At 36.8% G+C, this 17,148-nt stretch overlaps 1 pseudogene; it reads right to left on the bottom strand.

The window, feature by feature from the left end:
* Positions 1 to 4,821: 4,821 nt before the first annotated feature.
* LOC111090784 lies at positions 4,822 to 6,140 on the bottom strand (annotated as a pseudogene).
* Positions 6,141 to 17,148: the final 11,008 nt, after the last annotated feature.

The following is a 17,148-nucleotide window of genomic DNA, read 5'->3' as shown; positions in this document are numbered from 1 at the left end:
TTTGCCTGTTTTTAGTTTCTTTTATTAATGAATTCTAAGAGGTTTTCATATATTTTGATACAAGTGCTTTGTCAGATATATGAAATGTATTTTCTCCCACTGTGTCTTGCTTCATTTCTTTAAAGTATCTTTTTTTTTAACTTATTTCTTAAAAACTTTTATTTATTTAAGAGAGAGAGCAAGCACTGAGTAGGGGGCGATGGGAGGGGCAGAGAGGGAGAAGCAGACTCCCCGCTGAGCAGGGAGCCAGATAGGGGCTCCATCCCAGACCCTCGGATCATGACCTGAGCCAAAGGCAGACGCTTTACCAACTGAGCCACCCACGGGCCCCTCCTTAAAGTATCTTTAAAATAGAAGTTTTTTATTTTGATGAAGTTTAATTTGTCTATTTTTCTCTTATAATTGGGATGTTTTGCATTATATATCTAACAAATCTTTGCCTTTTCCAAGTTTAAGATACTCTAAATTTTCTTCTACAACTTTTATAGTTTTAGCTTTCATGTTAGGTCTATGATTCATTTGAATTCATTTTTGTGTATGGTGAAAATAGAGGCCAAGGTTTATTTTTTCCAAATGGCTAACCAGCAGTTCTAGCACATTAATTGTAAGACTTTTCTGTCATCCAGTCTACCTTGGCATATCTTAAAAAATCAGTTGACCATATATATGAGTGGGTTTATTTCTGATATATACTGTTTCATTAATCTATATATTTATCCTTATGGCGACATCACACTGTCTTATTACTGTGGCCTAATTTTAAGTATTAAAATCAGGCAGCCTAAGTTCTCCCACCTTTGTCTTCTTTTTTAAAATTGTGTGAGTTATTCTTGGTCCTTGCTATTTCCATATAAATTTCAGAACAACCTTGTTAATTTTTTTTAACCTTGTTAATTTTTATAAAATTCTGCTGAGATTATGATTGGTACTGCATTGAAACTATAAATCATTTTGAGGAAAATTGAGTCTACTGACCTATGAACATGGTATATGTCTTTCCATTTACAAATACATTTTTTTGGTCTTCTTTAATTTCACCACTATTTAGTAAGTTTTAGTGTATAAAACTTATAAATACCTTGTTAAAAGTATCCCTAAGTACTTTATTTCTATGCTATTTTAAGTGGTATTTTTAATGATTTTACTTTTTAATTGATGCTAGTATATAGAAATAGTAAATTTTTATAATTTGGCCATCTATCCAGCAATATTATAAATTCCCTTAGTAAGTCTAGTAGCTTTTTTTTTTTTTTTGTAAACTGCTTAGGATTTTCTACATAAATAGTCATCATCTATGAGTAGAGGAGGTTTTATTTTTTCCTTTCCAATATGATATATTTTATTTCTGTTTTCTTGCCTCATTGCATGGCCTACTACCTCCAGTACAGTGTAGATAAGAGAGTGAACACATTTGCCTTGTTCCAGTCCCAGAAAGAAAGCATTCATTCTTTTACCACTAAACGTGATGTTAGCTTGATTTTTGCAGATGCACTTTATCTGATTGAAAAAGTTTCATTCTATTCCCAGTTTGCTGAGAGTTTTTATCATGAGTGTGGAATTTTGTTCAATGCTTTTTCTGCATATACTGAGATGATTATATAGGTTTTCTTCTTTAGCTTGTCAATATGGTGTATTTCTTTTTTCTTTTCTTTTCTTTTCTTTTTTTTTTTTTTTTTTGAAAAGTAAACTAACTTTGTATTCCTCAAGTAAAATCTGAAGAATCTGTTGATACTTTTTCTTCCTTTTCCCTGGATCTATGTGCTATTGTTAAGGGTTTATCTGTCAATATGCATAAGGAATATTCATGTATAGTTTTTTTCTTATATCTTTTTCTAGTTCTGGTATTAGAATAATGGGGGCCTCATGAAGATAGTCAAGAAGTGTTTGCTCTTTTTTTTCATAAAGAGTCTATGTAGGGAGTGCCTGGGTGGCTAAGTCAGTTGAGCATCTGACTCTTGGTTTTGGCTCAGGTCATGATCTCAGGATTGCATGACTGAGCCCCGGGGTTGGGCTCTGCACTCAGTGGGGAATCTGCTTGAGATTTTCTCTCTTCCTCTCCCTCTGCTCCTCCCCGACATGCTCCCATGCTCTCTAAAATAAATCTTTAAAAAAAAAGTCTCTGTAAGATTATTATTTCTTGTTTGATGAAATTCACAGTGAAGTTATTTTGCTTCAAATTTTTAACTATAAATTTTGAGTCTGTTTTGGCATTTTTTTCTTTCAAGAAATTAGTTGTGTGTCTAAGTTCTTAGCCATATTGATTGGCATAAAGTTCATATTTTCTTCATTATCCTTTAAATGTCTGTAGGAAAAAAAATAAATAAAATAAATGTCTGTAGGATATGAATAATAATAGCCCCTCTGTTATTACTGATTTGGGTAATTTATGCTCTTTTAAATTTTTCTCTTGATAATTCTGAGGTTTATCAATTTTATTGATATTTTCAAAGTAGCAGCTTTTGCCCTCACTGATATTCTCTATTATTTTTTCTGTTTTGTTATACTTGTAGCTTTATTTCCTCTTTACTTACTTGAATTTAATTTCCTTGAATTTCCTTAATTCTCTAATTTCTAGTTTCTGGTTATTTAGACTTTTCTTCCTCTTTAATAGAAGAATCTAAAGCCATAAATTTCACTCTAATCACACCTTACCTGCAGATGTATTTTTCATTTTCATTCATTATATATTATATATGTATTTTTTTTAAGATTTATTTTTATTTATTTATGATAGACATAGAGAGAGAGAGAGAGGCAGAGACACAGGCAGAGGGAGAAGCAGGCTCCATGCCGGGAGTCCGACGCGGGACTCGATCCCGGGACTTCAGGATCACACCCTGGGCTAAAGGCAGGCGCCAAACCACTGAGCCACCCAGGGATCCCCTATGTATTTTTTTTTAAGTAGGCTCTATACCCAATGAAAGACTTGAACTCATGATCCTGAGATTGAGTCATGTACTCTACTGAGCCAGCCAGGTGTCCCTACTAAGTATTTTCCATTTTCTCTTGTATTTTTTCTTTGACTCAGTTTAAGTTTCCTATGGGTTTTGTTGCTTTTTAAAATTTTATTTACTTATTCATGAGAAACACACAGAGAGAAGCAGAGACAATAGGCAGGAAGAGAAGCAGACTCCATGCAGGGAGTCCAATGTGGGACTCGATCCTGGGACACCAGGATCACACCCCTGGGCCAAAGGCAGATGCTCAACCAATGCCCACCCAGACGTCCCAAGTTTCCTATGTTTCACAGTATGTACCAAATACCTTCCTTTTATTGATGTTTTGAGTTATGTTGACAGAGAACATTAATTTTAAAAATTTCTTGAGAATTGTTTCATGGCCCAGCATATGCTTCATCTATTTTATGTGTGCTTGACATGTATATTCTGCTGTTGTTTGGTGGAGTGTTCTGTAAATATCAATTAGGTCAAGTTCGCTGGTTGCAGTGTTCTATATATTCACTGATCTTGTGCTCTTCTTATTGTCAATTAGTAGAAGTGTTGAAATTTCTGGAATTGTGTAGTTGTCTATACTTTTATAGTTCATGTATTTCAAAGATTTTATTTTTTTATTTATTCATGAGAGAGAGAGAGAGGGACACAGGCAGAGGGAGAAGCAGGCCCCATGCAGGGAGCCTGACGTGGGACTCGATCCCCGGTCTCCAGGATCACGCCCTGGGCTGCAGGCGGCGCTAAACCACTGCGCCACCGGGGCTGCCCAGTTCATGTATTTCAAAATGCTGATACTAAGTGCATGACATGTCTTCTTGATAAATTCCTTTTGGTTATTATGTCTCCCTTTATCATTGGTAATATTCCTGATATTAATATAGCCACTCCCAACTTACTTATTAGCATTTCCATTATATATAATCTTTTTACCCTTTTACTTTTAGCCAATCTTTATATTTAAAGTTGGTTCCTAAAATAAATAAATAAATAAATAAATAAAGTTGGTTCCTTGTGAACAGCATGTAGTTGGTTCTTGCCTTTTCATTGCATTTGACAATATAGGTCTTTTGGAATGTTTAGATCATTGGTGAATGTAATTACCAATATGATTTGGGTTTAAACCTATGCTCCTGCTAATTTTTATTTGTCCCATTTGATCTGTTTTTTCTCCTTGCATACTGTTGGGTTGACTTTTTTTTTTTATTGTATTTATTTGAGAGAGAGTGAGAGAGAAGGAGTGCAAGCACACAAGCAGGGGGAGCTTCAGGCAGAGGGACAGGGAGAAGCAGGCTCCCTACAGAGCATGGTTCATGACCTGAGCCAAAGTCAGATGCTTAACCAACTGAGCCACCCAGGTGCCCCTGGGCTGACCTTTTTTTTTTTTTTTTTTAATTTTTTAATTTTTATTTATTTATGATAGTCACAGAGAGAGAGAGAGAGGCAGAGGGAGAAGCAGGCTCCATGCACCGGGAGCCCGACGTGGGATTCGATCCCGGGTCTCCAGGATCGCGCCCTGGGCCAAAGGCAGGCGCCAAACCGCTGCGCCACCCAGGGATCCCTGGGCTGACCTTTTTAAAATAATTCCATTTTATTGCTTCTATTAGTTAGCTATTAGCTATCTCTCTTAATTTTTAATTTTGATATTTAGTGGTTACTCTAGGGTTTATAATATGCATCTTTATCACCGTTTACCCTCAAATAATATCACTTCACAAGCAGTTTAAGACCTTGTAGGTAGTATGATTTGCCCCTCCTGTCTTTTCTGCTGTTTGTGCTGTTATTTCTACATCTATTACAAGTCACACAATATACTTTTATTATTTTAAATTTTTTATTCATACATTTTTAATAAGATTATTGCTATTGAATATTTTTTTTACATTAAACCAATATGTCATGTAGCCATCAAAAATCTGTAGTTCACTTTACACTCTAGCTTCTTAGAATTCAAGTTTGTAGTCCAATTTAGACTCTAGATACTTAAAATCAGCTACTCCTCATTGCTTTCATGAAGTCTTTCTATACTACAAATTCATGATCAGCAGGAATTGTAAATATGCCTGCTTCTGTGCATTTTTCAGGTCTGCTCCATTAGAGCCATCTGAAGGCTTTTTAATGCTTCTAATCTATTTTATCATACTTTATAATGATACCTGCATAGATTTTCAAGATATCTAACTTGCTTATAAAGAAGTTAATGTATGTCTTTTCTATTTATCTGGAGACAGCAAAGCAGGTAGCCACGATTATTTTAACTGTGAAAAGTATCATTTCCATCCATTTGAGTAACTCCATAAAGTTATCTGAATCTATTAGCTTAAGTACTTCCAGGAAACCAGTATCCATAAAAATGTGCATGACTAATGATTCCTCGTGTAAACATTTCTCTAATCAAATGAGCATTTTCACCAATGTACTTGTCTACAATATAACTGGAGACTACTTTTTAAGAAATTGCATTCCAGTTGGCTAACCATAGCTCTTGCTATTAGCGTTTTTCTTAACTGTTGGCCCATATAACAGCGTTTTTAGAGATACCCCTATACTGAAATAATTCTAGGTTTTTAAGATGTAGTTCTATTACCTCTGAATTCTCTGATCTGTTCTGATAACCCCTCTACTTCAGAAAAAGAAATATCTTCTAAGTCCTTATAAGACATACTGTAAACCAGTGGATCTTGGCAAACATAAAGATAATCATAGCCTAAGCAACTCTTGTTGCTGACTTCCACTTACTTTTTTCAAGCTGACAATGACGACCAACACTGAACAATGAATTTTTCTTCAGTTAACTTCTTAAGTACTTCACCCACAATTTGCCCAGATGTGGGTGATTGTAGGTCCTTTGGATCATCTTCAGACTTTTCATACTGATTGGTAAGTTCTTTCCCTTAAACAACTGTTTAAGACAGTTGTTGATCTTCTTGTGCTCCACCATCTTTTCTTGTGATAGCTTTGAAGCTCATTATCTCAATTGGTCTGCCATGATGAGATGCCATCACTCAGAGGGGATGCCAAGAATGGCCATGGCCATTGGGGTGGGAAAAGTGGAATGGAGGAGGACAGTAGCACTGAAAAATGGGGGATGGATTGCTCCTCATTCCAATTATCTTTCAAGGAAATAAAAAAAAAAGAAAAGGGGTGCCTGGGCGGCTCAGTTGGTTAAGTGTCCAACTCATGATTGCAGCTTGGGTCATGATGTCATGGGTTGTAAGATCAAGCCCTGCATCAGACTCCACACTCACCAGGGAGTCTGCTTGAGATTTTCTCCCCTCTGTACTTCCAAATACAGCTTTAAAAAAAATAGTGATCGGGCAGCCTGGGTGGCTAAGCAGTTTAGCACCTGCCTTCGGACCAGGGCGTGATTCTGGAGACCCGGGATCAAGTACCATGTCGGGCTTCCTGCATGGAGCCTGCTTCTCCCTCTGCTTGTGTCTCTGCCTCTCTCTCTCTCTCTCTCTCTCTCTCTGTCTCTCATGAATAAATAAAATCTAAAAAAAATAAATAAAAATAAAAAATAGTGATCAAACCAGACATGAGTATACCATCAAACTACCAGTTTTGGTTGGTAATTTCACTTCAAATTCCATAGAATACAGAGTTAATCAAAGGAAAATACTCTGTTTCTACTACCATATCTACAAACCTATCTATTTACCATATTTTACCATCTTCCCTCTAGCTACAAATGGATGTATATTAAAGACTCTTTCTCTCTTGTGCTCTTGATCCCATTCAGAATTTCACTCCCTTTATAATTTGCACCCCATTAGTCTTTCTCTTCCTTTGTGCTCACTCCATCAGCATATAAACTTGATGTAATATCTCCTATATAAAAACAAAGGATCTTCTTTTCTTACCCACTATCAATTTATTTTCCTGTTCCCCTTCATGGCAAAACTTCTTAAACAGTAATCTACACTTAAGTCTTTACTTCCTTAACAACCCCTTCAACCCAATCCAGTGTGGAAGCTATCCACCACCTATAATGAATTTCCATCAGTTCACTGTGTCCAATTACAATGGTCAGTGAACAAAGCTCCTATTACTTGGTGCTTCAGTAAATAACATTCAAAATGACTGACCACGAGGCACCTGGGTAGCTCAGTCAGTTAATCAACCAACTCTTGATTTCAGGCAAGTCATGATCTCAGGGCCAAGAAATTGAGCCTCCTGCTTAAGATTCTCTTTCTGGTTCTCCCCACTCTTTCTTAAAAAAAAAAAAACAAAAAACAAAAAAACACGATTTTTTCCCACTTAAAACACGTTTCTCTTGCTTTCATGAAACTCCACTCTGAGTATTTTCCTCTTTCACTGACCACTCTTTCTTTGCTGATTCATCCTCTAACCTCTAAATGTTAGGTAGTCTCAGATCCTGATTCTGTAATTGCTTCCTTAAGTCACCTTAACTATATCTATTATTTTAAATGATTGCCTACATATGTGACATCTTTACTTGGAAATATAATAGGCGGGCAGCCCCGGTGGCGCAGCAGTTTGGCGCCACCTGCAGCCCAGGGCATGATCCTGGAGACCCTGGATCGAGTCCCACATCAGGCTCTCTGTATGATGCCTGCTTCTCCCTCTGCCTGTGTCTCTATCTCTCTCTCTCATGAATGAATAAATAAAAAAATCTTTAAAAAAAAAAGACACTTTCCTTTAAAAAAAAGAAATATAATAGGCATCTCAACATGTCCCATATGGAATTCTGTCGAAATTCCCTCCTCCTCCACATAATAGCTCATCCATCAAACCAAAGCCAAGGAAACATCCCTGATTTTTCCTGTCACCCCTCCCATCCATCAGTTGGATCTGTTTCTACCCCTTTCCACTTCTACCCATACCTCTAATCCAAGCTACAAAATACTTTCAGGGAATGAATGATGAATAAGCCAGTTTGGCTGGATTGGAAAGTTACTGTTGAGGAATAACAAATAAATCTAGGTAAGGCAGTTTGGAACACATGTTGAAGGTCTTGGAATGACAGAAGCCTGGCTTATAAGGGGAGGCAGAGATCAATCCCTCCTGGACATAATTCTCCTGAAAAGTGGTACTTCTTCAATAAAGTATGCTGATATAACAATTATTGAAATTATGGTAAAACTGTTGTTCAACATGTTGGAAGTCCTAGTCTCAGCCATCACACAACAAAAATAAATAAAAAGCATCCAAATCGGCAAAGAAGAAGTCAAAATTGCACTCCTCACAGATGACGCAATACTCTGCGTAGAAAACCTGAAAGACTACACCAAAAAACTGCAGAACTGATACAGGAATTCAGGTTGCAGGATATAAAATCAACACACAGAAGTCAGGTGCATGTCTATATGCTAATGATTAGTCAGAATAAAGAGAAATCAGGGAACTGATCCCACGTACAAGGGCACCAAAACCATTAGATACCTAGGGATATACCTAACCAAAAAGGTGAAAGATCTATACTCTGAAAACTATAGAACATTTATGAATTAAATTGAGGAAAACACAAAGAAATGGAAAACATTCCATACTCATGATTTGGAAGAACAAACATTGCTAAAATGTCTATGCTACCTAAAGTAATCTATACATTCAACGCAATTCCTATCAAAATACCATCCGCACTTTCACAGAGCTGGAACAAGCAATCCTAAAATTTATACGGAACCAAAAAGACCCCAAATAGCCTAAGGGATGTTGAAAAAAGCAAAGCAGGAGGCATCACAATTCTGGACTTCAAGTTGTATTACAAAGCTGTAATCATCAAGACAATATGGTACTGGCATAAAAACAGACACATTGACCAGTGAGACAGAATAGAGAACCCAGAAATGGACTCAAAACTGTATGGTCAACTAATCTTTGAGAAAGCAAGTCAGAATATCCAATGGAAAAAAGACAGTCTCTTCAATAAATGATGTTGGGAAAATTGCACAGCCACATGCAGAAGAATGAAACTGGGCCATTTTTTAAATCCATACACAAAAATAAACTCAAAATGGATGAAAGACCTAAATGTGAGACAGGAATCCAAACCCCTAGAGGAGAACAAGGCAGCAACCTCTTTGATCTCAGCTGCAGCAACTTCCTGCTGGACACATCTCCAAAAGCAAGAGAAACAAAAGCAAGAATGAACTGTTAGGACTTAATCAAGATAAAAAGCTTCAGGGATCCCTGGGTGGCGCAGCGGTTTGGCGCTTGCCTTTGGCCCAGGGCGCGATCCTGGAGACCCGGGATCGAATCCCACATCGGGCTCCCGGTGCATGGAGCCTGCTTCTCCCTCTGCCTGTGTCTCTGCCTCTTTCTCTCTCCCTCTGTGACTATCATAAATAAATAAATTTAAAAAAAAAACCCACCGCTCTCTAAAAAAAAAAAAAAAAAAAAAGATAAAAAGCTTCAGCATAGCAAAGAAAACAGTCAACAAAACTAAAAGGCAACCTACGGAATGGGAGAAGAAGATATTTGCAAATGTCTTATCAGATAAAGGCCTAGCATCCAAAATCTATAAAGAACGTATCAAACTCAACACCCAAAACCAAAAAGTCTAGTCAAGAAATGAGAAGACATGACATTTCTCCAAAGAAAACATACTAATGGCCAACGACACATTTGCTTAACAAAAAAAATGCTTAATATCACTTGGCATGAGGGAAATCACAATGAGATACCTCACACTGGTCAGAATGGTTAAAATGAACAACTCGGGATTCAACAGATGTTGGTGAGGGTGCAGAGAAAGGGAACCTTCTTACATCATTGGTGGGAATGTAAAACTGGTGCAGCCACTCTGGAAAACAGTATGGAGGTTCCTCAAAAAGTTAAAAATAGAGCTACTATGACCCAGCAACTGCACTTCTAGGTATTTATCTATGTAGGTATACTAGTATACCTAGGTATACTTCTAGGTATTTATGTATGTAAAGGATACAAACATAAGATTCAAAGGGGCACCTGCACCCCAACGTTCATAGCAGCAATGTCTACAATAGCCCAAATATGGAAAGAGCCCAGATGACCACTGACAAATGAATGGATAAAGAAGATGTGGTATATACATGATGGAGTATTACTCAGCCATCAAAAAGAATGAAATCTTGCCATTTGCAAGGATGTGGATGGAACTACAGGGTATTATGCTAAGCAACATATGTTAGAGAAAGACAAATACCATATGATTTCACTTATATTTGGAATTTAAGAAACAAAACAAAGGAACATGGGGATGGGAGGGAAAAATGAAAACACAGAGGGAAGATTCTTAACTCTAGGAAACAAACTGAGGGTTGCTGGAGGGGAAGTGGGTGGGGGAATGGGGTAACTGGGTAATGGGCTTGAGGGCACCTGATGTCATGAGCACTGGGCGTTATATGCAACTGATGAATTACTAAATTCTACTGAAACTGTATTTTAACTGAATTTAAATTTTTTTAAAAAAAGATTATGGTAAAAAGATGCTAGCAAAATTAGTGTGAAAATAATACAAGTGGAAAATGTGAACAAAGGATAGTGTCTTTAAAAGGATGAGGGGGAGTACTTTCTTCCTCTCCAACCAACAGGGCAAGCTCTACATCAGATTCCCTTTTGATGTTAAAATATGGCTCTCACCTCTGCACCTGGTGACAGTGGGGTGTTAGACTCCATGCTGTAGGAAATGGGGGAGAGGTGTAAAGCTTGGGCAAAAAGTGACATGGCTAAAACTTTGTTATGGAAAAATGACCTGACAGTGAGATGCAAGACAGAGAAGGTCGGAAGACTAAATAGGTTATTCTGATAGTCTAGACTAGATATCAAGTTATAAGCAAGTACAAAAGAAGAGACTGGTGAAGGAGACAGTGAGAAGGAATGATGGAAAGAGTGCAAGAGATAAGAACCATAAAGGTTTTTACCCAGGGGTTCTGAGCTCTGATGACTTAAGAGAATTGTGATAGCATTATTATGACCAAGTACATTAGGAAGGGAGGCTGTCTTGTGGAGAAAATATGGTAAGCTCTGCCTGAGATTTTTGAACTGCTAGCTGTGAATGGTTCTTATATATGGCTTTACTTGGTGTAATCCTCTGGATTATTCACCATGATACAAAACAGTTTTGCAATCTTGGTTCTAGGTTAACACTTCCCAGGTTATTGATTTGATTCAAATATATTAAATAAATTTTCTCTATATATAACTGATGCAGCTTCATTTTTTACCTACCACTTATTTTCCTATACTGCAAATTCATCAGAAGTAACATCCTTTTAGAGATGTGCTATTTATGGTTCTGGAGTTTTCCCTTAGATATATCTGGAAGTTGTCTTTTTAATACTAAGGATGTATCTTGGTACCTTCTCAACTAAATATCCCTTGAGGATACATCTGAACATCTTTGCTCACCAACGATGGTTATCTAGCATAGTGCCTTGTTCAGTGTAGGCCCTCAAAAAAAGATTTGTTAAAAGATAAAATAAGTAAAGTTTATGGTTTATTTACAACCTTGGCTTACTTCTTTAAAAATAAGGTAACTTAGCCATTGAATATAAAAAGCATCAATCCGGGGATCCCTGGGTGGGTCGGCGGTTTAACACCTGCCTTCGGCCCGGGCATGATCCTGGGGTTCCAGGATCGAGTCCCATGTCGGGCTCCCTGCATGGTGCCTGCTTCTTCCTCTGCCTGTGTCTCTGCCCCTCTCTGTCAAGAATAAATAAATATATATATATATATATAAATTTTTTTTAAACATCAGAGTCAAAAGACCTGGGTTCTAGTCTGGCTTTGCTCCTGACCAGCAAGTTAAGGTAACTTCTTTGTATTTAGCTTCCCAAGCTACAAAATGGTTTCATCTAAATCACTGATTCTTTTCTCACATTCCAGTAATCTCCTTTCTGTAGCAAATATTATGATGACTTTGGAAAACATGCTTCAGGTCTTCAAGCAACCAAAGATATGTCTAGACTTTTGGCAGAGTACTCTCACAGGCAAAGGTCATCCAGTCCAACCTTGTTAAAAAGTCATGGACTTTCAGCTTTCTCTCCTCATCTAGAAGGCAGTCCCTTACACTGTCCTTCGACAAAGACTTATTTTCTATATTTTATCAAACTGTTGTCCACTTATTTTGTTTGGAGCATAGGATGTGTAGCAATACAACTAAAAATATATTCAAATAGTTCCTACTGGGAACTGAAATGATTTTATCATCTTGCCAGGTGGGCAATATCACCATGGATCACTGCAGAAAGCTTATCTAGTTTATTACTGCTTTATATGTGTGCTGCCAAAGCTGTGAAAGGCAACATCATGAAACGGTTATGAACTCTGGCACTGGCATCAGACTGCCTATGTTCAAATAGCAGCATCTCTTTCTTCTACACGTGGGTCTTTGAAATTATTGTATATTGCTAAACTTCAGTTTCCACACACTTAAAATGAGAAAAATAATAGCACCTACCAATTGTATAAAGTGAGTGAGATAATCCACAAAGAGGGTATTACCTGTTCCCAGATTTTAATCCCTATCAAAACCCCAAGATGTGCAAAAATCTATTTTTTTGCAGGAAAAAAAAATTTAAAATTCATATGGAATCTCAAAGGACACCAAAAAGCCAAAACAATTTTGAAAAAGAACAAAGTTGGAGTTCTCACACTTCCTGATTTCAAAACTTACTACAAAAATCAATCAATACAGTATGGTCCTGGCATAAACATATAGACTATTGGAATAAAACATAAATGAACTCTCACATATATGGTCAAATGATTTTCAACAAAGGGGTCCCAAGATCATTCATCGGGGAAAGGATGCTCTTCCACAAATGTTACTAGGAAAACTGGAAATCTATATGCAAAAAAAAAAAAAAAAAAAAAAAAATCAAGTTGGACCCTTACCTTACACCATATGGAAAAAAACTAACTCAAAATGGATTGAAGACATAAATGTAAGGGCCGAATCTACAAAACACTTGGAAGAAAACATAGGGAAAAAGCTTCATGACACTGGATTTGGCAATGATTTCTTGGATAGGACACCAAAAGAGATAAATTGGAATACATCAAAACTGACAACTTTTGTGCTTCACAGGACACAAATCAACAGGATAAATAAGATGGGAACCACAGAATGGGAAAAAATACTTGCAAATTATATATCTGATGAGGGGTTAATACCCAGAATACAAAAACTCCTACAACTTAATAACACAAAACTCAAATCTTTTTTTTTTAAACTCAATCTTAAAATGGGCAAAGGATTTAAATAGACATCTCCCCAGAGATAGACAAATAACCAATGAAGTGTACATGAAAAGATGCTCAACACCATTCACCATTAGTGAAATGCAAACCAAAAGCACACTGCTAGGGGATCCCTAGGTGGCTCAGTGGTTTGGCGCCTGCCTTTGGCCCAGGGCACGATCCTGGAGACCCCGGATCGAATCCCACGTCGGGCTCCCGGTATGGAGTCTGTCTCTCTGCCTCTATCATAAATAAATAAATCTTTAAAAAAAAAAAAAAAAAAAGAAAAGCACACTGCTAGACCACTTCACACCCAAAAGGACGGCCACCAAACCAAACCCTGTAGAATTTTTCAGTCAAAAATGAGTACTTTTGGGATCCCTGGGTGGCCCAGAAGTTTGGCACCTGCATTCAGTCCTGAGTCCCAGGATTGAGTCCTATCTCTCTCATGAATAAATGAATATTTTTTAAAAAATAAGAGTACTTTGTCTTCTGGGTAAATTTCATAGATATGATCTTTACTTGGCATTCTTTCCTTTTTCTCTGTGGAAATTTTATTTTTTTTTACTTTAATATACAGTTATATGACATAGATTTAATATCAAAAAGTACTTTATTATCCCTTTGTCTGACCAAGAAGCAAATTTTTAATATGTTGATTATCAAAATACCCTGTTTTTTGAGGTTTATTAAATCTTATTATGAAATGTAAAATACGACAACAAAATGGTGCTCAGGGATTTATCTCTACTGAGGAAGACATCTGTTAAGGAAAAATCTTTAAATTCTAGAGAGGTTAAAATTAGAAGACCTTTTAGAAAGATTACATGTCCCCTAATTCTTAGTTCAGATACACTATTTGGAATATTTACTTAAAGATCTAATAGTCTCAGCGGTTCTGACACTGACATCCCGTCCCTTTCCTGAGGCCATTTCTGAGGTAGTGCTGGTTTAGCCCATATTCATGGGAGTACCCTCTGGAGCAACGTTTCTCAACTGTCTGTATTATCTCCCATTTCCCCTCCCCAACCAGCAGCTTTTTAGACATTTTTCCCTCATCTTCTCCACCATGAAATTTTAATTTTTTAAAAATTTTTTAAAATTTATTTATGATAGTCAGAGAGAGAGAGAGAGAGAGAGAGAGAGAGAGAGAGAGAGAGAGGCAGAGACACAGGCAGAGGGAGAAGCAGGCTCCATGCACCGGGAGCCCGACGTGGGATTCGATCCCGGGTCTCCAGGATCGTGCCCTGGGCCAAAGGCAGGCGCCAAACCGCTGCGCCACCCAGGGATCCCTCCACCATGAAATTTTAAAAGTACTGCATATCTGTTTATGTACTGTATTTCTGTGCTTTATACTTTAAAAAGTAAGATTTTTTTCATTCCCTAATACCACTATTAACCCTCTTAGGGGTGACAGCTCTTGAAAAAGCCTGTTCTAAGAGAAGTATCATAAGAAACTCTCTCATACTAAGCCCAGGCCAAAGATACCTTCTTATGGGTCCAGTCCTTTATATGTGATATTATTTGGGGCCATGCCAAACTAGGTTCCTTGAAAACACCGTGATTAGGAATAATATTCTCAGAGCTGCAGCCTAATTAAATGTTTTTATCTCTTGGTTTTGTTTGAAGTTTATTTAACAGGGAATTCTAAGTTGATATACCATCAGGATTCACCCTCACATAAGGTTATCCAGGCTTCCTTTGCCTCTATCCATTAGTTTATCTACTCTTCTTTATTCTCAATACATGAGTGGGATTTAGGATTTTACCAAGATACTTAAGAGGTGATGGCTTCACTATTAACTATTAACATGAACTACCTCATACAACTTCAAAGTTGTAGGTAGCTTGCAGTGTCAGTACTGATAAGTGAACACATATGCAGGAATATCTGAAGTGATACACAATGAAGATACTTTTTTTTTTTTTTTTAAGAGAGGAGAAAGAATTCTTAAGTATGTGACTGTTAAGTGGTCAAGTTGGAGCAACTCTTAAGAAAATGACTTGGGTAATTACTGCATTCGGTCCTGGAGTCCCAGGATCGAGTCCCATGTCAGGCTCCTTGCATGGAGCCTGCTTCTCCCTCTGCCTGTGTCCCTGCCTCTCTCTCTCATGAATAAATGAATAAAATTTTAAAAATATATATAAAATAGTACTTTGTCTTCTGGGTAAATTTCATAGATATGATGAAAAATGCCAAAGTATTTTTGGCTTTGAGTTGATACTCTAATCTTCCATATTTATTATGGTAAACTTAAAAGAAATTCAACATGTTAGAAAAAATTCCCTAAAACTGAATTTAATCTCAGATCTGACAGAAATTTAGAAATTCCTTTTTTTTTCCCCTAGAACCATACTCACTGTTCCTTAGATGTCAGTTTTACAAACTATTTATGGGAAAAAGACTGTCCACTCTAACAGTCTCAAGTTTTTGAAAATTCTTCCTCTAATAGTTTTGGAAATAAATGGGGCCTCATAAGGAATTACAATGGTATACTCAAGAGTTCTAGAATTCAACATTTTTTTTCAAGTCCTTCAATAAAGGAAGATTCAGTTTCAGTTTTCATTGTCAACAATACCTTTACATCATCAAAAGAATTCCTATTCAACAAGCTGCAATGCAGTGTTATAAAACTACTAACAGAAAGGAAAAGGAAAACCAGGAGATTCAAACTACCCTCAAAATTACTGATGGAAACACGGATTTAAAACATTTTTAAAATTTAATTTGAGAGAGAACAAGGGAGCACGAGTAGAGGGGAGGGGCAGAGAGGAGGCAGAGGGAGAGGGAGAAGTAGGCTCCCCACTGAGCAGGGAGCCTGATGTGAGGCTCTATCCCAGGATCCTGGGATCATGACCAAAGGCACTTAACCAACTGAGTCACCTGGGTGTCCCTTAAAACATTTTTTAAAAAGAGAGATAGAAACCTTATGTTAGGATTTCTAGGAAATAGTGACTATTATTTTGTTTTTAAAATGCCTTCTGGGAAAAAAAAAATGCCTTCTCCATAGTAGTAAGTGCAAACATTTAACACAAACCACTTCTGATATGTCATTTAGCTTTGAGCTTTGGGCCACCAGCAGCTAGCAGATCAAAGGCTGAGACACCTTGGTTATGCAGATTAACAGCGTTAGAGAATCCAGTTATTTGTTGCTAAGAATTAAAGTCTTTGATTCTGCAAACACTTTTCTTTTTACTTTTCCTGCAACCAAAAATAAGAGGGTTCTAAAATGTTACCAAGGACATAAAATAACTTTGTTTGAATATACTTAAAATTTGGAATGGCTCATGGCTACAGCAACCTTAAAACTATCATTATGCAGAGGAAGAAAGCATTATGTATATTTCAAGGAGTCAAAAAAGAAAATTTCAAGTAGATATTTTCATGATTGTCTTGAGTGTTAGGTTTCTTTCTCATTGTTTCCATTTTCTTTACTATGATTTCCTTAATCTCTAATATTTCCTGACTCACAATCTTGTACTACATGCTACCAGACAATTCATACTGAGATCCATACATATTGTAAGCATTTAAAAGAACCTAAACTAATAAATAAAAGATAAAAGAACCTAAACTTTTCATTAAAAATACTATCCATTTAATTATCTTTGTGTGTGTGTGTAAAAAGCATCTAAATATTTTCATCTATGTAAACAACTGTACTTGAAAGGATAATTGATCAAAAAAATCTATTGCATACTTTCATTTATACTTCTTGCACTTGTTCATGCAGCCTTCTCAGCTGCCTGCTGTCTCCGTAATACCTGCTATGCCATTTTTATCTTACCACCTTGCTCTATTGATTATTTAAAAGCTAAGCTTCTGCCTCTCCATACTGCTCAAAGCTGACCTGCTTGACCTCAATATATAACATCTATAGGCATGCTTCCCAGGCAAGTATAAAATTAAAACCATTTACAAAATCTAAGAATATGGATACTGGAACAGAGACTCAAAGTTCTTCTAATGCTCTCAGATTATAAACCTGCTAGACTTACTTGCAAAAATAAG

The sequence above is a fragment of the Canis lupus genome, chromosome 1 (assembly GCF_011100685.1).
Source record: "Canis lupus familiaris isolate Mischka breed German Shepherd chromosome 1, alternate assembly UU_Cfam_GSD_1.0, whole genome shotgun sequence".
In the NCBI taxonomy this organism is placed as follows: Eukaryota; Metazoa; Chordata; class Mammalia; order Carnivora; family Canidae; genus Canis; species Canis lupus.
This window is presented reverse-complemented; position numbering and strand designations above follow the sequence as displayed.